The following is a 23,799-nucleotide window of genomic DNA, read 5'->3' as shown; positions in this document are numbered from 1 at the left end:
TGAACCTGCAAGTCTGCAAACTATGGCTAAGAAGTCTGTGAAAGGTTGTCATTACCATAGAACAGTGGTTTTCAGTCTGTGGTCTGCGAACCCCTGGGGGTTCAAAGTCTGTGTCTAAGATTTCCAAAGGGTTCTGCACCTCCATTTGAAATTTTTTAGGGGTCTGCAAATGAAAAAAGGTAGAAAACCATGGGACTAGTGGATACTAGATGTCTTGTATGTGACATATCTGCTCAGTTTTCCCTGACACTTTCTGCAGTTAGTTGAGAATGGGCCTAGCTGACAGCCAAGTGCCAGAGCAGTGTATGGTATGGTGACAGGTAGGTTGCATGATTTTCTTTCTCCCTTTTTCTCTTCATTCTTCACTTTCTCACCTGGCTGCCCCTATTGCTTCTGCTCCTTTCTCAAGCCTGACCTCCTTTTCCTCACATCCCACATCTTGCCTTATCCTTTCTATGCTGCCCTGATTCTTCCTATGCTTCCCCTCTTTCCCAATCTTTCTTTTTTTCTGTCCCATGCAATTCCTCTTGCCTGCCCTCGGGGATAAGATCTGAGGGAGGAAGTTCTGGTTCTCAACTCAAGCTCTGCCCACAGTCCCAGAATAGCAGGAGCATTGCCAACCCTCAACATTTAAAAAACTATGAATCAGGACCCACCAAATCATGAGATTGGCCTAAAAATCACAGTATTTTTAAAATCATGAATTGAGAGCTCTCTTTATTTGCCTTCTGGTGGCATTTGTTTCATTTTTTCAAGCTTTTCTCCGTAACCACGAGAGCTAGAAACTTACTTCTTTAATGAAAGCTGAGATTCTCCTGCAATCTATTGATTGCAGCAGCTGGGGCCTGAGGAAAAACATGAGACTTGCAGTAAAATTTCAGGAGATGGCAACACTGGGATGTTTCTATTAAAATGACCAGAAATGAAATAATTTACAATATAAACTTTAAGTCCCTTTCATTTGGCTTCAAAGTAAATACCCAGTTGGGACAAGTGAGGGCAGTTTATACTTCTTTTAGGGTAGTGGTCCCCAACGTGGTGCCTGTGCACACCATGGCACCCGCCGGAGTATTTATATGCGCCTGCCTAGTGCCCAGCAGGGGAGAGAAGCCGCTGCCCCACACCTCTTCACCCCTGAGCCCACTCCTGCACTCCGACCCCCTTGGTCCCATCCCAGAGCCTTCACCTCTCCCACACCCCAATTCCCTGGCCCATCATGGAGCTCCCCTCCTGCACCCTGAACCCCTCATTTCTGGCCCCAGCCTGGAGCCCTCACACCAACCTCTTCCCCCAGCCCAGTAAAAGTAGGGGGAGGGGAAAGCTGGAGTGAGTGGAGGGCGGGGCCTCAGACAAAGGGCGGGGCAGGGGGCTGCCCAAGGATATTGGGTTTTGTGCAATTAGAAAGCTGGCCGGGTAAAGCCTGCTGGTGCAGGAGACGCATTCCCGCCTCCCTCAGCACCCGGGGGAAGCACCTCCGGCTGCCTCCCCTTTGCTCTGGCAGAGCCTTTCCTCTCCCGCCCACATAGGCGTCTTCCCTAGGGGCCCCATCGCCTCTCCTGGGCAGGGTGCGCCCCACAGAGCCCTCTGCTCCAAGGGGCCCCTTTGGCCTCCCTGCTGCGGGCTCTGGTCCCCAGCCCAGGCCGCGGGGAGATCCACTGGGCCCGCCCGGCTGTGTGACGGCGAGAGGGGGAGAGCCTCGGCCTTGGCTCCTCCCTCCGCGGGAGCCTGCTTCTTCCCCAGCCTCTGCGTGATGACGCGCCGGTGACTCGCCGGGGCCCCTGGGCACAGGCCTGTTGAGCCCAGCGCCGCGAGCCGGCCCTCGAGCCCGCGCCAGCGACCCGCAGCACAGTGCAGAGCTGCCGGCCCCGGGGGCGCCGCTTTCCCCTGCGGCTCGCGCGGAGGGATCCGGGCGCCGCGGGGTGAGTAGCCAGCGGCGCGGCGCGCCCGGGCACAGCAGGGACACGGCTTCCTATCCCCCCGCCACAGCGCAGCCCGTCCGACGTCCCTCGGGGAGCAGCGAGGGGAAGGAGAGGGGGGGGGTGTGTGAGTGCAGTTGGGCATCGTGACAGCGAACTTCTTGCGGCGAGTCAGAAGCCTCGCTCCAAACAGGCGTGTGTGTGTCTGTGTCTGTGTGTGTGGCAGTTGTACATCCAAAGAAGTAGCATACATAAAAGCTGGAGGTGCCTGTGTGTGGTTTTTACATGGTTCCGGAAAGAGATCTTAAAAAATCCCCCCCCCCTTTTATTTTTTTAAATCCCCTTTTGTAACTGCAGCTGTTTGGTTTGGGCTTTAGCAGACTGAGGGAGAGAGGTGAAAAATGTTTCTACTAAGCAGGAAAGGCCTTTTCTCTTTTCGGATGGTGTGTATGTAGTTCGCTTGAATCTCTGTCCTGTGCATAAATAATACACCAACAAATACATGATGTACCTTTGTGTGAGATACTTATCAGTGTCTAACCTGCCTTCCTCTTTCTACCTATTGCTCCTCAGGGAGGATAATGAAATATAAATATTGGACTTTAAATAGAAATAATTTGGTTGGGGCTTAATTGTGTGGAGGTATTGGAATCTTCATTTGGCTGGTCTGATTTTTTTTGTGAATAGCTTGCTTTGGAAGCACAGTTCTATCAGGCATGGGTTTATGGATTAATAATTTGTATTTTCAGGAGATAAGTGTTTTGGGGAGAGGAATATACCTTTTATGTGCAGTCATGTATTACTGAGGTGTCTGATTGCTACTTAATCATTTTTGGTTTTCCAATCTCCTCCTCTTCTCTCTGTTTGTTAAGGGAAATGGATTGCCCTGTCCCTGATATTAGTAAACTATTAGCTGTCACAATGGACCTTTCTTTGTGGTTTGCTGAGCAGAGAGAGGAACACTGAAGAATAACTGGAGTCTTAGAAAATTGTGTTGGTGACACTGGTTTCATAATTGGTTTTGAACAGATTAGTTGTTGAGTGATCGGTAAGTTTTCTGACATCTTGAGGGTTGTGCCATGCTTTCTCCGATCCCTCTCTCAACCATCAGATTTAATGCATGTATTGCCCGCGTGTCTTACAAATATGAATATATTTTATATATTAGGAAAAGTAGGGAGAGGGAGGTGGCTCTATAGAGAGAGGAAGAGGGCAGATTCTGACAGATGACATTGACTGGCTTCTTTTCCTGCCCTATCTGCCTGATAATTGCAATATGTGTGATGCTGCGGTGTCCGACTTAGGCTACGTCTACACTACAGCATAAAATCGAAATTACTAAAACCGGTTTTATAAAACCGATATTATAAAATCAATTTTATGCGTCCACACTAGGGCACATTAATTCGGTGGTGTGCGTCCATGGTCCTAGGCTACCATCGATTTCCGGAGCGGTGCACTCTGGGTAGCTACATTAAAGGAATGAGACCAATAACTTCGATTTCCGTCCACACTAACCCTAAATCGATATAGTAATATCGATTTTAGGGTTACTCCTCTCGTTGGGGAGGAGTACAGAAATCGATTTTAAGAGCCCTTAAAATCGATTTTAAGTGTCTTGTAGTGTGGACGGGTACAGAGTGAAATTGATTTAACGCTGTTTAAATCGATTTAACTGTGTAGTTTGGACCAGGCCTTAGGCACTGCCTTCTCTTCTCTTTTCTCCCCTGCTTTGGATAATGGGAAGGCGTTGTGAGAACCAGGTAGGATACAAACATTGCCATAATGGATCAGAACAAATAGTCTATCCAGTTTCTGGTGATGATCGGTACCGGTTGATTCGGAGGAAGGTCTAAAGCCCTTGTAATGGACAATTACACAGTAAAGAACCTCACTAGTAAGAGTATGAAGGAATAATGATGCTAGTCAATAGCTTGTGGCTCTCCCCAGAGACAGAGTGGGAAGGGATTTTATTGCTTAACTGTTTGCAAGGCTTTTTCAGTTTTTGCAAATACCAATAATAGAATATAGGGAAGTAGTGTTTGGGAGGGGAAACTTTAATCGGCAGGAAGCTTACAGAGTTGCAATAGATGGGTTAGCATTCTTGAGAGAGATATTAGATTATTGTGTAGGGCAGTAAAAGGGAAAATGAAAGGAGGCTAATGCTGTTGCTCTGGCTTCTCCTCCTCCTTACTTGCTGTCATTAGAAGAGTGGTGGATAGAATAATGTAGGAGTTGAAATATGCTCTGTGGAATAGCTGCTTTCAAACGAGATGGAAAAACACTGTTATGCACAACCACAGAGTGTGACGAAAAGGAAGCTAGGTACTTGTGTTAGCAGCTGTACTGTTTCTTTACTCATTTGTCAGTATCAGTGAGAATAGTTACAGAACTGGATTCAGATTTTCTCTATCATTCTCTAAGCTTTATATCTCAGCCTGCGAGCATATGACATTTTTACAATATATATTCATGTAACTAAAAAGAAATATTTATGTTTTGATGATTATATCTGCACTGTCTTCAGTGGACTGTGGGTGGAGGTTTCCACACTACGGTTCTCAGCACAGGATCAGGGCCAGTGAGGCTACTCATCTGAATAAGACAAGTAGGATTTGGCTCAGAGTTTCAATTCGGGATCATGTTTGTATTTCTCCCATTAGATTCATTGATTGACACATACCGGTAACTTCTCTAGTTTTTTCTATAATTTAATTTTTTTCAGATATCTGGGCATGGCATTTTGCAGATTATTTCATAAAGTGTATTGGTATCTTTGGAAACTTTACAAGCAAAACTAAAGCAAATAAAAATACTGAGACTTATAAAAAGACAGTATTTTCATCTGAAGACTTTTAGTATGTGTATTTTTAATATGTGTATTTTATTAGATATCTGTAAAATAACAGTATTTTGCTGCATGGTATAACATTCCACAGAGCATCTTGTGTCCTTCATCATTACGGCAAATGGGCATTACCATACAGGACCAGACCGTTCATTAAGTCTGACAGCCTGTTTCTTGCAATGGGCAGTACCTGGCTGATGCTGAAAAGAGAGGTGATTTTTTCCCCACCCCTCCATATTGAACTTGTCTAGTTATGCAGTGCTGAACGTGAGGGGAAATGATGTATAACAGATGAACAGTCTAAACACTGTGGCACTACACAGGAATCTAGGAGTTGCTCTGCCACATTAAACTAGTTGTCCATCTAGACTAGTGCCCTTTCACTTGACATTCTGCCGTACCAGATGCTTCAAAGGAAGGTGCAAGTAACTCTGTAGTAGACAATTATGGAATAACTTTCCCATAAGAGAAATTTCTTCCAAACCCATCAGTTGGTGGTTGGTTTATGCACTGAAGTGTGAGTATTTATGTCCCTTATAATGTTTTTTATCCTGTCTAGATGTTCTTTTAAACCTATACATGTCTAGTTCTTGTAATATCCTACTAAGCTCTTGGCGGCAATGAGTTCCACAGAATAATTATGCACTGTGTGTGTAAATAAATCATTGATTGGTTTTAAAATGTGTTGTTTTTCAGTTTCATGGAGTGCTCTTTGTACTGAGAGAGAAGGAGTTTACTTTATTATTTTGTTGTACTCTATCATGTCCCTTATTACTGGTCTGCTCTCTAAGCTAAAAAGTCTTCAATGCCTGTTCATACCTCTAATAATTTTTGTTGCTAGTTTCTGATGCCCTTCTATTTCTGCTTTCTATTTTTGGAGATAGGATGAAACAGTATTCCAGATGAGGGTATACCAATGTTATATTTTCAATTCCATTCTTTATACAGCCTAACACTTTGTTTTCTGCTTTGCATGTCTCAGTGCAGTGAGCTGTGTAATGCCACAGTGGTTAGACTGTTTATCTCTGTTATACAAAAGTTCCCCTTATATTCACCCTTTTTCCAAACTACTGGAATGCTGAACAGTTTTTCATAGAGCTGCCCACCCTGTTGTCTAGGTCTTTCGCCTGAGTATTTACAGTTAATTTAGCAGTGTGGATGAATAGCTAAAATTCTGTGCCAACAAATACACAGTAATTCACACTGGAAGAAATAATTTCATCTGCCACTGTGCTGCTCATTTGTCTGGCTTTATTAGAGTTCCATGGTCTTTTCTAGTCTTTACTTAAATTATTGTCATCTGCAGTTTTTGCCAGTTCCCTGTTCACCCTTTTCCAAGACCACTGAAAAGTGTCTTAAATACCAGCCCAGTACAGGACATTGGACCACCCCAGTGTTAACCTTTTGTTCTGCTGAAAACTGATCATTTAGGTCCCAGTCCTGTAAACATTTACACACATGCATAAAGTTTGCAGTTTCTAATCCATGACAGTACTGTACTTTGTTTCTCACTCCCATAACTACTCAGTTACCTTAAGAGTCTCTGGTGTGAGATTTTGTTAAAGATTTTTTTGAAAATCCAATTAAATTATTTCAGCTAGCTCTCCTTTATCCACTATTTTGCTGAAATGTTAAAGAATTATAGTAGCTTTTAGAGGTAAGATATCCTTTCACAGGTGATGTGCTGGTTTGTCCATATCCTATTGTGTCCATCTAATTATTGTTTCAGCCAGTTTTCCCAGTATTGAAGCAATAATATAATCTAGCTCTTATATAGTGCCTTTCATTTGTAGATTTCAGAGTTCTTATACAAGTAGGTCAGTAGCATTATCCGTATTTTACCGGTGAGGGAAACTGAGGCACAGGATGGTGAAGTGACTTGCCCAAGGTTATCCAGCAGACCAATGCAGAGCCAGGAATAGAACCTAGGTCTCCTGGGTCCCAGTCCAGTGTTCTATTGACTGATCATTGGAACTGAGTTTTGCAAATATTTATACCTGTGAACTCAGTGGGACATGAGTAAAGATATTCACATGCATATGTTTTTGAAGGATCATATCTGTAGACCAGTGGTTCCCAAACTTGTTCCGCCGCTTGTTCAGAGAAAGCCCCCGGCGGGCTGGGCCAGTTTGTTTAGCTGCCACGTCCACAGGTTTGACCGATTGCGGCTCCCAGTGGCCAACGGGAACCACTGGAAGTGGCGCAGGCTGAGGGAAGTACTGGCCGCCGCTTCCAGTAGCTCCCATTGGCCTGGAGCAGCGAACCTCAGCCACTGGGAGCCGTGATTGGCTGAACCTGCGGACGCAGTAGATAAACAAAGCGACCCGGCCCATAGACTGCTGTAGACTTTATTACCCTAAAAGACAGCACAGCAGATTATGATTTCTTTAAAGGATTAATGAAGAGTATTATTTTGGGTTTGAGAGCAGTTTGAGAGATGATTGTTATGTAGTACAGTTTATGTTCAGAAACAGGCTAAACAAATCTGAGCTAGAAACATTTGTAGGTTTTTAATTTATTCATAGTCTCTATATTTTAAAGGGGCACTGGCAAAATAAAAATAACTTAAAACCATTTTACTTGGTCTAAATTTGATACCCTAAATATGGAAACTAAAATAATCTTTAAAAACTCTAGTTTAAATCATGTGCAGTGTGTTTTTTTAATTTTTGCTCTGCATTAATTTGGGTCAGTGAAATAGACTGTTTACCATAAGTTTCACTTTGTATTTCTCATGCATTGCTACCCTGCCACTGTTTTGGTTTCCAGCATTGCAGGGGAATGTTTAAAGATGAAATGGAATTGTTTTAAATGTCTAATCAATCTAGATGTTACAAAAACTAAATCTTGCACCTGTGTTACTCATCTGACTCTCTGAGGCCTCAGTCCTGCAACTTCATCCAGGCAGGCAGCCCACTGAATTCCGTGGGACTCTGTGAAGTCCATAGGATTGCTTGCATGGATCCAACTGTAATAACAGGGCCTAAGGCAAGGGCAGGCAAACTTTTTGGCCTGAGGGCCGCATCAAGTTTCTTAAATTGTATGGAAGGCCGGTTAGGGAAGGAGGTCGTGGCCTGGCCCCCACCTCCTCCTATCTGTCCCCCTAGGACTACTGCCCCATCCAACACCCCCGTTCTCTGACGGCCCCTCTGGGACCCCTGCCCCATCCACTTACCCCCGCTCCCTGTCCCCTGACCACATCCTGCCTCCCGCCACCTCATCCAACCACTCCTCTCATTCCTGATGCCTTGCCCCATCCAACCACCCCTTCTCCCTGTCCCCTGACTGCCCCTGGAACCCCTGCCCCTGCCACCCCCTCCAACCCCCTCTCCTTCCTGACTGCCCCCCGACCCCATTCAACTCCCTGTTTCCCCCCAACCACCCCGACCTCTATCCACACCCCCGCCCCAACCATCCCCCGAACTTCCCTGCTTTCTATCCATACCCCCTGCTCCCTTACCATGCTGTCTGGCGCGCTGGTGGCGCTACAGCTGCACAGCCCAGCTGGAGCCGGGCCACTCCCCACCACCACACAGCACAGAGCACTGGATCAGGCCGGGCTCTGCAGCTGCACTGTCCCAGGAGCTCAGAGCCCCGCCGCCCAGAGCATTGTGCCGGTGGCAGAGTGAGTGAGCTGAGGCTGCGGGGGAGGGGGAACAGCAGGGGAGGGGCGGGGGGAAGCCTCCCAGGCCATGAGCTTGGGGACCGGGCAGGATGGTCCATTCCACAGGCCATAGTTTGCCCACCTCTGGCCTAAGGGTACGTCTGCACTACAGGATTATTCCGATTTTACATAAACCGGTTTTTTAAAACATTGTATAAAGTCGAGTGCACGCGGCCACACAAAGCACATTAATTCGGCGGTGTGCGTCCATGTACCAGGGCTAGCATCGATTTCCGGGATAGCTATGAGATAGCTACCCACAGTAGCTCGTAGCTATACCATAGTTCCCGCAGTCTGCCTCGCCCCTTGGAATTCTGGGTTGAGATCCCAGTGCCTGATGGGGCAAAAAACATTGTTGCGGGTGGTTCTGGGTACAGCCTCACCCCTCCCTTCGTGAAAGCAGCAGACAACCGTTTCGTGCCTTTTTTCCTGGGTGAACTGTGCAAACGTGATAGCACAGCAAGCATGGACCCTGCTCAGATCAATACCGCAATCGTGGACATTGTGAACACCTCGCACATTCTCATGCAGTTTATGCTGAACCAGGACCTGCAAAGCCAGGCGAGGAGGCGGCGGCTGTGGCAGAGCGTTGACAAGAGTGATGAGGACATGGACACAGAATTCTCTCAAACCGCTGGCCCCTGCGCTTTTGAGATCCTGCTGGTAATGGGGCAGGTTCTAGCCATTGAATGTCAATTTTGGGCCCGGGAAACAAGCACAGACTGGTGGGACTGCATAGTTTTGCAGATTTGGGACAATTCGCAGTGGCTGCAAAACTTTGGCATGCGTAAGGGCACTTTCACGGAACTTTGTGATGTACTTTCCCCTGCCCTGAAACGCCATAATACGAAGATGAGAGCAGCCCTCACAGTTGAGAAGTGAGTGGCGATAGCCCTCTGGAAGCTTGCAACGCCAGACAGCTACTGGTCAGTCGAGAATGAATTTGGAGTGGGCAAATCTACTGTGGGGGCTGCTGTGATGCAGGTAGCCAAAGCAATCATTAAGCTGCTGCTACGAAAGGTTGTGACTCTGGGAAACGTGCAGGTCATAGTGGATGGCTTTGCTGCAATGGGATTCCCTAACTGTGGTGGGGCGATAGATAGAACCCATATCCCTAACTTGGCACCGGAGCACCAGGGCACCCAGTACGTAAACCGCAAGGGGTACTTTTCAGTGGTGCTGCAAACACTGGTGGATCACAAGAGTCATTTCACCAACATCCACGTGGGATGGCCAGGAAGGGTTCATGACACTCGTGTCTTCAGGAACACTACTCTGTTTGAACTGCTGCAGCAAGGGAATTACTTCCCAGACCAGAAAATAACAGTTGGAGATGTTGAAATACCTGTAGTTATCCTGAGGGACCCAGCCTACCCCTTGATGCCATGGCTCATGAAGCCATACACAGGCAGCCTGGACAGTAGTCAGGAGCAGTTCAACTGCAGGCTGAGCAAGTGCAGAATGGTGGTAGAATGTGCATTTGGCCGTTTAAAGGCACGCTGGCGCACATTACTGACTCGCTCAGACCTCAGCCAAACCAATGTCCCCTTTGTTATTGCTGCTTGCTGTGTGCTCCACAATCTCTGTGAGAGTAAGGGGGAGACCTTTATGGCGGGGGTGGAAGGCTGAGGCAAGTCACCTGGCTGCTGATTACGTGCAGCCAGACACCAGGGCGATTAGAAGAGCACACCACGAAGCGGTGCGCATCAGAGAAGCTTTGAAAATGAGTTTCATCATGAGCCAGGGTACGGTGTGACTGTTGTGTTTGTTTCCCCTTGATAAACCACCCCCCAATTGACTCATTCCCTGTAAGCAACCCACCCTCCCCCTTCGATTACAGCTTGCTTAAGGAAATAAAGTCACTATCGTTTAAAAATCATGTAAGCTTTATTAAAAAGTCATTATAAAAAGAGGGAGAGAACTGACAAGGTATCCCTGGTGTGGTTTGGGAGGAGGATAGGAGGGAAGGAAAAGGCCACTAAAAATATTTCAAAGTAATGACAGCCTTTTGGTTGGGCTGTCCACGGGGGTGGAGTGGGCGGGTGCACGAAGCCTTCCCCCACGTGTTCTTACACGTCTGGGTGAGGAAGATATGGAACGTGGTGATGGTGGTTACATAGGGGCTGCAGCGGCACTCTGTGACCCTGCTGCTGTTCCTGAAGCTCCACCGGACGTCGGAGGATGTCAGTTTAATCACGCAGCAGCCCCAGCGTTGCAACCCGCCACCGCTGATCTTCCTGCCGCCACCTCTCATCTTGAGCGTCTCTCCTGTCCTCACGTTCATCCCTCCTGTCCTCACGTTGGTCCCTCCTGTCCTCACGTTCACTGACATCTTTCCTGTAATTTGATACCATGTCCTTCCACTCATTCAGATGAGCTCTTTCATTGCGGGTCACTTCCATGATTTCCGAGAACATTTCGTCTCTTGTCTTTTTTTTCCTCCGCCTTATCTGAGAGAGCCTTCGGGATGGAGTAGGGAGGCTTGAAAAATGTGCAGCTGCATGAGGGAGGTAAAAAAGGGAGAGAAGTATTTAAAAAGATACATTTTACAGAACAATGGTTATATTCTTTCACAGTGAACAACACTATTCACCTTATATAGCACGTGATTTCGCTACAAGGTCGCATTTTGCATCTTAATATTGAGTGCCTGCTGCTCTGGTGTTAGAGATCTCACAGACGCAGGTCCGGGCAGCAGAATTCAGCTTGCATGCGGCCATGGTAAGCCATTGTCTTTCGTCTTCTGCAGCCTTCATATACACAGTGCCCTCCTTTCCCAAATACCAAGCAAATCCCGTTGAGTGCTGCTTCTTTCCTGTTAACATGCAGCAGCAGAAACCACCCCCCATCCAATTCTCTGGGATGATCGCTTTACCCCTCCCCCCACTGCGTGGCTGGTATCATGGAAGATCACTGCTAATCACCTCCTTTCCCCCCCCCGCCACCGCGTGGCTGGTAGCAGGGAAGATCCTTGCTAGCCAAACGCGAAAAAGCTCAGCACCATTCCCCACCTTCCCCTCCCCCCGCTTGGCTACCTGCAAGGAAGGATTTCTTTTAAGCAACAGGCAAACAGCCCAGTAGGAATGGCCATGTCTGTCCCCTTAATTAAATTCCTGAATTTCAACCAGGTTACCATGAACGATATCACTCTCCTGAGGATAACACAGCGAGATAAAAAATGGATGTTGCTTGAATACCAGCAATCACTGGGACCATACGCAGCTAGGCTTTGTTATGCAATGATACCAGACTACTTGCTACATACATGGCGTGGTCAAGTGTCCTACCATGATGGACGGAATAAGGCTGCCTTGCCCAGAAACCTTCTGCAAAGGCTTTTGGAGTACCTCCAGGAGAGCTTCATGGAGATGTCCCTGGAGGATTTCCGCTCCATCCCCAGACATGTTAACAAACTTTTCCAATAACTGTACTGGCCGCGAATGCATCCCAAGTCCTCGGGGCAAATCAGTCATTAAAAAACGCTTGCTTTTAAACCATGTTTTATATTTACAAAGGTATACTCACCAGAGGTCACTTCCATGGCTTCATTGTCTAGTGGCTTGGGAGGGCTGGGAGGGTAATTTCGTCTGGGTGAGAAAAAGCTCCTGGCTGTTGGGGAGAACGGAGTGCTGTGTGCTGTCTACAAGCTCGTCCTCCTCTGCCTCCTCTTCCCCATCCACAGAATCCTCAGCCATGGCTGAGATTACCACCCCCGCCTCGGAATCCACGGACAGGGGTGGGGTAGTGGTGGCGGACCCCCTAGAATTGCATGCAGCTCAGCATAGAAGCAGCATGTTTTCGGCCCTGCCCCGGACCTTCCATTTGCTTCTTTGGTTTTCTGGTAGGCTTGTCTGAGCTCCTTAACTTTCACTCTGCACTGCACTGAGTCCCTGGTGTGGCCTTTCTCCATCATGGCCTTGGAAATTTTTTCAAATGTTTTTTCATTTTGTCTTTTGGAACAAAGTTCTGTTAGCGCAGAATCCTCTCCCCATATAGCGATCAGATCCAGTACCTCCCGTGTGGTCCATGCTGGAGCTCTTTTTTGATTCTCAGGAGACTGCATTGTTACCTGTGCTGATGAGCTCTGCGTGGTCACCTGTGCTGGTGAGCTCTCCACGCCGGACAAACAGGAAATGCAATTCAAAAGTTCGCGGGGCTTTTCCTGTCTACCTGGCCAGTGCATGCGAGTTCAGATTGCTGTCCAGAGCGGTCACAGTGGTGCACTGTGGGATACCGCCCGGAGGCCAATACCGTCTATTTGCGGCCACACTAACCCTAATCCGATATGGTAATACCGATTTCAGCACTACTCCTCTCATTGGGGAGGAGTACAGAAACCGGTTTAAAGAGCCCTTTATATCGATATAAAGGGCCTCGTTGTGTGGACGGGTGCAGCATTAAATCGGTTTAACTCTGCTAAAATCGGTATAAATGCGTAGTGTAGACCAGGCCTTAGGTGATATCTGTTTTACCAATGTAGATTAGCCAGTTAGTCAAATTTTACTGATAATGTAGGAGAATTCTAAAATAGATAGTTGGAAAACAACTGTTGGAGTGTTCAATGAGCAGAGTTCTCTTCAGGATCTAGCTTTTTGAGTAAGCTTCACTTTTAGGAAGATATCCAGGGAGGGAAAAACTAGCAAAACTAGATTAAAGTCACGTGTACTCTATTATGTACGGTGTGGTTGGTGATCAAAGTTTTTAAAAATAGATACTGTAAAATTACTTTGGTAGAAAAGAGCATCAGTAAAATAGTTTTTCTGCCAGCAATTTTCAGATCTAGACAATTCTGAACACTTGCCAAAATTCACATGAATAATTAGTGATGTTCTAGAGTGTTTAGTGCTGTGCTAGCAAAATTTATGAGTATTGTACTATAACTGTTTATTAGATAAAACATAAAATGATTGCAAGGGATGCTGGGCCCCCAGCTCATTCCATTCTGCATCATGGAGCAGCAGGGCACAAGAAGGGTTATAAAATCCCAAAAGCTCATAAAGAGACATGGAACATGGCCTCATGCATGCTTGCTCTTATCACCTCTGAGTTTCTGGGATGTCACTAATCTGTGTGTGTGCACGAGGTGGGAATGGATGGATTAGAGCCAGGGAGCACCCACTCTTTATGATATGATCTCCTCATTTACCATCAGATTTTCCCCAAGTGCCTATTCCAATTCTCTAGTCTACATTAAGAACAAAGAAGGCAAAACTTTATATTCCTTATCAATCTAAGAGGGGGTGGGGGGTGAAGTGACACAAAGTGAACTAACAATAAACCAAACATTTCTCAAATCGTCTTTTTATATCATAGAAAAGCAAAAAAGGACATAAACCCAACTTGTATCCTGCTTTGCAGACTGTTGCATGTTCTATTTAGAAGTGTTTCTCACCATGTGAGTTTTCAGATGTATAAACTGTCAAGTCTTTTTCAAAATCACTTTGAAAAAACAGTCATTTTTAATCTTACACCAGTCAGTGGCACTTTTGAAATCATTTGTGGCACTGGCAATACAACCTAGTCATTTTTTCTTTTGCTCCTTGAGCAATCCGTGGTTTTAATATACTATGTAATATTTAAACCAAGTATTTAATGGATATGTGTTACCTTTATCTAAGGAATGTTATTAGGCCAGTTTTATAGCTCTTACCTTTGGCTTCCAAACTATCTGTGCAGGATCAAGATGATCAAGATGCCCATTACTAGCAATAATAACCAATGCTAATTAAAACTGTTACTTAAAAGACACATATGTTTGTTCATACTGAAAAGTTCTGTTTCCCATGCAAATTTTCAGATATTTGTGCTGAATAAATGTGACTTTTTTATGTGTAATTGGTTGATATGTATGCATTAAATTGCTTAAATTGGATACATGGACATTTGCTTTTAAGGTAACCTTCACTTTGGCTTGTAAAATCAGTAAACTAAGGGTTGTTGTGACTGACTCACTGTTTGTTTAGTGTATATTTTCACTTTGAGGATGAGCATGCATAACTCCCATTAAAGCTAATGAGGGTATTATGCGTGTCAAGGGGAGACTGAACTGTGCATTTGTGTAAGGTTTGTTTAAAAACAATGGGCCATGTTTTCAGCTGTTAGAGCAGTTGCAGTTACTGGCATAAACACAGTACAAGGAAGTGAAAATGCAGTTTAAAAGATAAATCGGGAGTATTTCCATTAAAGTTAATGAAGTTAAAATGGTGTAAGTGAGAGCAGAATCAGTCTAAACTGGGCTCTTTTGGGAGTGGGGGTGAGATCAGGGGAGTGCCTGTACTTCTCCAAATCAGCTTTCAAAGTTACTGGCAGAGTTCTTGATCTGTAAGCCAATCTGTTTTTCTTGCTATCTGTGGACTTACCAATTGAATCTAAAAACATTTACTTTTTTTAAACATGAGACAATTTTGATTTTGTTGCTCTTTTTTTATTTTAAAGCAACAAAAAAAGTATATGGCGATTCTATGAGCTTCAGTATAAAGAAGAGTAGATATTGGAATAATATTGAAAAGTGTGTGAATAGCTATAATATTTAGGGCCTTAAATCAATAATGTACTATTTACTTGTCTACATAATGACATTCATCAGCATCCTAATCCCATTCATGCTCCTTAATTTAGGATAGTTCCAGCTGCCATTGGAAGGATGTTGCAATTGGTAAAGAATCAATTTCTTTACTCAGAGCCTTTAAAATAAAAGAATTTAGAACTTTGTATTATTTGATAGCTCTGCTATAGATTGCACACTATAGTTTATTAAAAATCAGTGTATGTCCAAAAGAATTTCAACAGGTTGTCTTCATACATTTGTTGTTTTTCTTTTTGGAGGATACTCCTCAGATGGTCATGTCCAAAACTTGTTCAGTCAGAGATGCTGCAACATGGGTAGCCAGCCTCAGGTTTGTGCTCCCACAAGAGATTTACACAATAGACTTGGTAATGCAGACCTCTGTAACACATCGTTGTATTGATGTACTAAAGTTAGTTTTAAGCTAGTTCTTGCTGTATCAAAGCTATACTTTCAGACTGAATGTCTCAGGGAACATGCATTTGCCTTTTCATGTTAACTTGTTGGTGTCATGACATTTCCTCCCAAAGTGCCCTGTGGTTAAGAAAAATAGCATTGCTTTGATTTGGCATCCTGTAATTCATGTGTCCCTGACAGGTTACCCATAGGGAGTCCCAATCTGTATTGCCCCTCATCATGGTATTGACGCTTTGTGTTGAGGAGATATGGTGCAGTGGAAAGCAGTTGTCCCCACTGCACTGACAGTGGTGCTCCAGGGGAAAAAGAAGAGCATGTTCCCCTTGAGACAGGATGAATGAAAATGGGTAATTGGATTTTTAAAATTTAAATTAAATACATTTTTTTCTTTTTAAAAATAACTGTTCAAACTGTATTTGAAATTGACAACTTGTGTTAAGGCCTAAATTTACTATAATCTATTAAAAGTAAATAAAAAAAAAATTCAGCAATACATGTTTTACTGCCACTGTTATACAAATTATATTAGACCAATAAAAACCAGCAGGATCTTATTAAAGGGGACAAGACATTTGTCACATTTATTGTAAATACCATAATAAAACAAAAGATAACAGTAAACAACGTTGTTTGGCTACTTATTCCTATTACTACTTATTTCTTATACACTTATATATATCTATATCTATATTTTTTCTATTACTACTTATTTCTTTTATATATATATATATATATAATTTATTTATTTATTTGCACAATCATTCATACAAGTTCTGTATAGAAGTTATAGTTACCAGCCTAAAAGTTGCTTGTGACAGAATACTGGCCAGGTATCCTGTACACAAGAGTGGAGCCGAGTCCGGGTCAGGTGTGCACCTGATGCTCCTGGAGGGTGGTAGCAGAACCAGAGACTCAAAGACTTTATTCTTCAGAGTCCAGTTTTATAGGAATTCATCCCTATGTCAGTCCATGAGAGTTGCTTCATTCTGCTGTTGTTAAATCAATCAGCAGGTGGCTGGCTCCATGTTGTCAGATGTTTGTTTTTCCTTCCTTTGAGGTGGTGGAGTGGATTCCAGTTTGCCCTCCGGGGGTCATCTGGTTGATCCCACTTGACACCTTCTTCCCCCGACACTGAATTCTTCAGGCTGGTAACTCCCTAACCATTCATTCATTATTTAAACTAGGCACTCATTCACATACATTCTCTGTCTTAATCCCATCTGTTTCACTGTCTCTTTAGCTTTCGGGGTATTACCAATTTATGTGAGATTCCCTGTCTTTTATCATTCAAAAATAAAGTGAGATGAAAACTTACAAAGGGTGGGGGTCTCTATCTGTGTTCTACAACAGCTACTGTTTTGGCTCACAGCGGCCGTTACAAAGTAAAGTAGCGACTACAAATGTCACTTAGAGAATGGGCACTTAGAGTCAATTAACGTTTAACAAGTTTTATACAAAGTATTTGAGCAGGCATCACACAGGCACAGCTGGTGGCTTGCAGGTTAGAGGCTAAATCTCAGGAATCACATTTATTTCTAATATAAACCTTTAGTTATAAAGTATTAATTAACAGTAAATCATTTCTAACAATAAATCATTTTTCATATAAACCATGTCTAATATAAACCTTTAATATCCCTATACCACCGTATTAAAGAAACTGGTCAAAGTCACTGGCTAAGCACCTGAAACCAGAATTTGATAATGTGCTAAACCAGCTTTTAACAGCAGAAGCCTCTTCTACAGATGGAGAGAGAATATTTTCTTAATTTCAGTTTATTCAGCTAGTCCGGTTCAATGACTAGTTCATTCAAAGTTTAAAAACTCATTGGAAGTTGAAAAAGCAGGCCAAGCTTGTTTTCCTCTTCCAATCTATGAATAAAAATGAGATGGGAGAACATGAGATCTGCTAGTTCTAAAACCTAGAAGGTCACAGTGATCAGAAACAATCAGTTCAATTCACTAGCTGTAGACAATACTTCCTTTGTGTAATAAATCAGTTAGCATTAAATGCAGAATGTGTTTTGATACATTTGTATTTTTTCTGTGTATGCTGCACATTTAAGGTTGTTTTATTTAATAAAAACTAATTTTACAATGCTGGTTTTATCCATTTTTAATTGAATTCCAAATTTTCTTCCAGATGTAGCTTGACTCAAATCACAGTTAGAAAAAATAATTTTCCAGTAAATAAATGCATTTTCACTATTTTCTAACATAAAAAAGCAAAAATTTAGAATCTGAATAAATATAAGTTGTTTAAATAAATGTGTATAGATGTACTATATGCACCTGAAGTACTAAATTTGATATAAAGTCTTTTATTTAGGAAATCAACCATTTTTAATAGTTACTAGCCAATACGAATCAACTTTTCTTTAGGGAAATAACAAAAAAGTACAAATGCAAAAAAACTGATGATTTAAATCAAGGTTTCCTGCTTGCTGTTTCTCCAATGACTGATTTCCTTTCCACACTCCTCGTGAGCTTCTGTCACTGCCCCAGTGAATTTACCAGAGCCTCCCCATCAATCCTTCCCATTAAACGGGGGCCACCAGCTGCAGTAGTAATCCCCAACTCCTCCACCTCCTCTAGCCACTCCCAGACCCAAGCAGCTCCCAGGACTACCTTCCTCTCCTTGCCAGGGGCTGGATCTATCCCTGAAAGAGAGGATAGTAGGTTCCAGATCCCCTCCAGAACAGCCTCTGAGGGCTGTCAGCTCAGCATCCACTTCTTGAGAGGCAGAAATCTGCAGCCAGGAAGTGAGGGCATTGAAGGGAAGAAAAAAAAAAAAAAAGAGAGAGAAAAAGGTAACAACAGTAGAATAAATAAAGCACACCTATTGTTCTACTGCCCAGGAACTTCCTGAATTTGCCAAGTGGCATTATAGTTAAAAGCTGTGCTAACCACGCTTTAAAGATGTGGATGGAGGAGAATTGATTTTTCAGGATGGAGAGTGCGTAGTGGGGGGGTCTGGCTGTTGATCGTAGAAAGGAAATTAGTTTGGATTTGTGGATTGTGGAAAAACTGATTGTAATTGTGGGGGAAATAAGCGGAACTGAATTTCAGTGGAGGAAAATGTCTTTTATTATGGGGGATGTTGATTAGGAGGGGAGGCAGAATTCATTTTGAGGTGTGGGGGATAAGAAGAATTGATGTTGCCTAGAAGGGAACTTGATTGAGAGAGGTGGCTACTTGCTGATTTAGGGGGAAAATGGAATTTTGAGTGGAAGGAGGCGGCAGATAGGGTGTAAAATGTTTTGAGAATGGAGGAATAGAAGAGGTGTGCTGGGCAGGGGCCAGGAAATAGGAGAGGGAAGAGCAAAGTAAAACCAGTGACAGTCACTGTATTTATTAATATTAATTGTACATGTACATGTTTGAATGCAAGCAGTTACATTAGTTGCCAGAGGGGTAATGTGCAATTGCAAATCTGAGCAATTCTTAGAGGTTAGGGAAGGAGGTGGTCCATGCTGTGAAAACAAGTGAGAACCCCTATTTTGTACCATTAGTACAGACAATTGGTGTTCGAGAAAATTATCCACGCTTCTAGATCTTTGAGGCATGGACTGACCGTGTACAGGGCCTAGCACTGTGAGTTCCCAGTCTGACTGATGACCCTGTCCCTTACCACAATACATGTGTTAAATAATGTGTGTCAGACTATGGCTTCTTTCTGAAGTAAATGCAAACAGATCAGACCTGCAGCTACTATGTTGTTCTTTTACATACAATTTAAAAAAAAATCCTGCTTATTTTTCATTTATCCGCAGATTTCTTATTTACTTATGTGAAAAATAAGCAGAACCATTTATATAACATTATAGGTCCTTGTCTATTTTTTTAATCGTGTAATGGAATTAAATAGTAGTTTATGTAAATTAGCAGGACTTGCTTTCTGCCTTGCTACTTCTGCTGCATTTCAACAGAAGAGATACAGAATTAGTTCTACAGTCAGTTTCTGCGATCTCTCCTTTGTTTGTTTTTGTAACCTAGAAGTTCCTTCCTAGGTTTTTTCCCCGTTATTTATGTTTAGAACATTGTAATGAGTGAGGAACCTTTTCGGATGGATTATCTATTATATCTCATTATTGGTGCTGTTGAATGAATTGGTTATTATACAATACTGGGGTTTGTATTATAGTCTTATTAATATAAAATTATACTTGTAATAATGAGAGGCATAATCTGTAGATCAACAGGTAGCTATATAGTTTCATTGCTTTTGTTTTAATGAGAATGTAAATGTATATCTATCTCACTACCGTGTCTCTTCGTGAGGAAGGACAAACCTAGATATAAGCATATTATAAAATAGCAGTACACAAGCATCTCTTGTGTGGCCTTTAATCCATGTCTGGGTTAGTGAAATATGCAGTCTTTCAAAGACTGGGTAGAGTATGAGCAAAATAAGCAAGGGGCTAAAATCAGTACTCCTGGTTGTTTTGAAACATCTGCAACGTCTTCACAAAATCTACCTAGCAGATCACCTAAAATACTATCACTGCACTAGTCCCCACAAAGTCTCTTAATATGGTTACAGCCACATTTCAAGTGTTAAGTGGTGCGTACAACAGCTGTGGATTATATAGACTTTAACTGTGTGGATATCAGCTCATTAGTTTCTCTTTCCATCTCTTGCCTTTTCATTCCGAATCTCATGGCCAAGTAAAGCAAAATTCTGATACTCATATTTAGTGTGAAGATGGTGGACCAGCATTGCTTCTTCAGCAAATACATAATATAATTACCATAGTAACCCTCAGAACAAATGTACAGTATCTATAAAATTCACTAGCAGATATTGTATTATTTAGTCCTTACAAACCATTTGAAGAATGTAAGTTCTGTGACTGTTTCTTTTACACAAGAAAATAGAAGTCTAAATAATAACCTGGTGATCTTGACCATTTATCTCCATGTTGAAGCAAACAGGAATAATAAAGTGCACATTAAACTTAGCCACGAATTGAGAGAGCATTAATTTTTGAGGGTGTTGCAATAAAAGTCTGTCCACAAATAACATAGCATTGAAAAAGTCTATCAAGTTTTCAGAGGGACTGGGTGGGAGAGGTAATATCTTTTATTGGATCAACTTCTGTTGGTGAAAGAGTCAAGCTACACAGAGCTCTTCTTCAGAAAGGCATACAGAGAAGAAATCTCGCCTGTCTATTTTCTCCTTTTCTCTCTCTCCCACATTTTTCTCTTCACTCCCCCTGTTCATATTCTTGTATCATTTCTAACCCCTCTTCCCCTGATGCTCTCATGGTCTGAATAGGATGCTGGGTACCAGAGAAACCCAGTCTCCTTTATTACTTGTTTATGCTATATGAAATATACATGTACATCTGTCTCAAATATTTGATAGTCAAAGATCTGTATTTCAGCTATGCCCAAGTCTCTAGTACCTTTCAGTATTCGATAGTCACCACAGTCTATCTTAACAAAGAGAAATCCAAAGGATAATTATAGCAGAGCAAATATAGAAAAGTACCATATCTCTGTTTCCGAATATGAAGTTGGTAATAAATGTAACACTTGGGCATATTGTGAAATCTAAGGTTAATTGTTCTTGTATCTTTCATGTTTGCTTGCTTGTTTTGGGTTGGGGGAGGGATTTCAATATCCAGGGGAAAACAGTATAATTATTGAAGATGATGAGCCTTTACCCCAAAATCATGACCCGAAGTGCCCTTGAACTTTGGGAAAGTCTTGATCTCAACTTCACAGCTCTATACCTTCCCTAATAAACAACTGTGTACAGTCATCTTCACTTGAAAGAGGAATGAGCAACTGCAGTATTAGTCTTTATGTTAATTTATTATTATATTCTTCATGGTTTCCCTGACTACTTTTGTTATCTGTATGGTATCTAATTTTGTGCAGCTGTGTTGCCTCTCTAAAAGTTAGTCTCTGATGATGGCAGTACCTTTTACAGGTATTTTTTCTTGTCTCTTGTTTTGCTTTATGATCATGCACAAATCGTCATCTTAATACTCTGTACTTTTAATGGGTCACTTCTAAATGGGGATTTGATGACCTTTTTACAAGAAAATATTGCAGGGTATCCGCTTCAGAAGCGGCTTGTAGCAAACATTGCTTTTGAATGATAAGAATACAAAAGGTAAGAGATTTGTCTTCTAAAAAGTTTGTTCCATAGACTTGATTGTCTTACTTCAGATAGAAAAATCAGTACATTTGGGAAACACTGACTTCAAGAAGGGTGGTCCGAGAAAGAAGCAGAGAGGGGAATTTGGGAGGAGAAAATGTCCGACAAGGGCAGGGCAAAGAGGCATACAAAATGGGATAAGTTTGGGCAGTACAGTACAGAGTGGGGATGTAGACAGAAGAAGAAAATGGCAAGGAAGGAAGGAAGATAATGGAGGAGGAAGATAAAGCCAGCAGAAAAAAACTAGGTGGTGGCCAGTTGCTGTGAGTAATTGTCTGGCATCCTGACAAACTGGAGACTCAGGTGTTAGGCTGTCTGGAGTGACTCAGGACTGTGAGTGCCTGCCTCAGGGCAGACACCTGTAACCTGGTGATGTGTTCTATAATTAGATTTCACCAGGCCAGGAGCAAATGTGAACTCCTGGATCACTATACCAGTTTTACCATGGAGTGACAGACAGCCTGGAGAGTATAAGGGGACTACCTTGCCACCCAAACAAACTGGACTTTGTGATAAAATGTCACTTACATAAAAAAAAATCACACCACATTTAGCTTGCTTCCAGTCACTTACCACAGATCAATTGGTACCCTAGATCTTACAACGAAGACAATGCTGACAGCCAGTTCTGTAGTAAACCAACTAAAGGTTTATTACATAAGAAAAGGAAATAAGAGTTATTGAGAGGTTAAAGCAGGTAAAATATATGTACAGGTTAGACACAATCTATAATTCCAAATGGTAGCAGAGATGTAGTAATCTGCCAGTTTCCCATAAGTCTCTCAGGGCTACACAGAATAACTCTGGGGATCTCTGTCTTCTCGTTCAATTATTCCACCCTGTTAGAATCCAAACAGATCCTTCATCTCTGAACTTCTCTTTAATCCATTCTTATAGCTTCTTCTCACAGAAAACTTGATGATAGGGTCACTATCCATGTGGGCTCTTACTTTGATGACAGAGAGTGAGGAATGCATTTAGAGTCCATGACCTCCAATCACCACACGCAATAACCACTTGCTTTGAAATTAGCGCTGTTCTGTTGAAGTTCTTCATTTGTGTTCCACAAAGCTTCTTTCTTGTTGGATGGGTTATTTAGTTACAGGGTTATACAAAATGTCAATTTTTTATGTAGACAGGAGCTTCTCCTGTTAGTGTAGGTACTCCACCTCCCGAAGAGGCAGTAGCTATGTTGACAGGAGAAGCCCTACTGTCAACATAGTGCTGTCTACACCAGAAGTTAGACTGGTTTAACTGCATCACTCAGGGAAGATTGTCTACACTCCTGAGCAGTGAGTTTTACTGACATAAGTTTGTAGTGTAGACAGAGACTGAGGCTCAACATAAGTGACACCTGTGGAGTTTGAAGAGGGAGGGCCAAATGATTATCCATCTCTCCAAACAAAGAGAGCTCATGAAGGGAACTACTGGCTGCCCTTCACTGTCAGTAACCTTCAGAGAAAAAGCACAAGGACTATTTTAAGGATAGTAATCAGTTTCTTTGAGTCACAAATGTGAACTGTATAATTTATTGTAAAAATCACTATAAAAGACATTACAGGAATGGCAGGCCATTTAATTAAAGAGAAACTGTGGCTCTAGGAGGAAATGATTGAATTTCAGGACATCGCTAGGTGTAGCCAGGGAAAATTCATGATGTAATATGGTATAGTGTATGCTACTTTGGGTCTTTTGAAAAAAATGTGCTGAACATCCTGCAGTTCCTTTGCCATGGTATTCACGCAAATACCCATGACATCAGAGCACCTTGCTCTGGGCATGATGTATGAGGGCTTCCAGAAGTGATCCACCATCTTCCCAGCATCAGCCTCACTGCCAGCTTGACAGGAACCTGAGTGTTATCCATAATTTGCATATTGCTTCACCTAAATTAAATTGATCATCCCCAGTGATTTTACAGTAATTATACAATTAACACTTATGACTAAATAAATCAGCGTACTGTCCTTAACATGATGTCTTGGTGCTAGTGCCATAAGTGTGAGGCCAGTGAGGCACTTGCCTCGGGCGTGCAAAGCAGAGGGGCGCAGCTCTAGTGTGATCGGCGGCACATTGGCACCAGCTCTGTCGCTGCCACTTCTTCGGCAGCGGGTCCCTGAGTCCCTGTTGGAGGGAAGGACCTGCCACCAAAGAATGAATGAAGCGGTGGTGGCAATTGAGCAGCAGGCCTTTCCCTCTGACAGGGACTTGGGAACCCGC

The 23,799-nt window shown here is 42.9% G+C and overlaps 1 protein-coding gene across 2 annotated transcripts in view; it reads left to right on the top strand.

Annotated features, from left to right (window-relative positions):
- Positions 1–1,861: 1,861 nt before the first annotated feature.
- The window catches only part of JAK2 (Janus kinase 2), a 148,361-nt gene continuing 126,423 nt past the window's right edge, over positions 1,862–23,799 (top strand). Inside the window, exon 1 of one of the 2 annotated variants that reach the window (XM_050944265.1) lies at positions 1,862–1,919. The gene's annotated coding sequence lies outside the window, so the exon portion shown is untranslated. Of the gene's footprint in view, positions 1,920–1,994; positions 2,114–23,799 lie in introns of those variants that run through there. The other variant, XM_050944264.1, reaches the window with a different exon arrangement.

The sequence above is a fragment of the Gopherus flavomarginatus genome, chromosome 3 (assembly GCF_025201925.1).
Source record: "Gopherus flavomarginatus isolate rGopFla2 chromosome 3, rGopFla2.mat.asm, whole genome shotgun sequence".
In the NCBI taxonomy this organism is placed as follows: Eukaryota; Metazoa; Chordata; order Testudines; family Testudinidae; genus Gopherus; species Gopherus flavomarginatus.
This window is presented reverse-complemented; position numbering and strand designations above follow the sequence as displayed.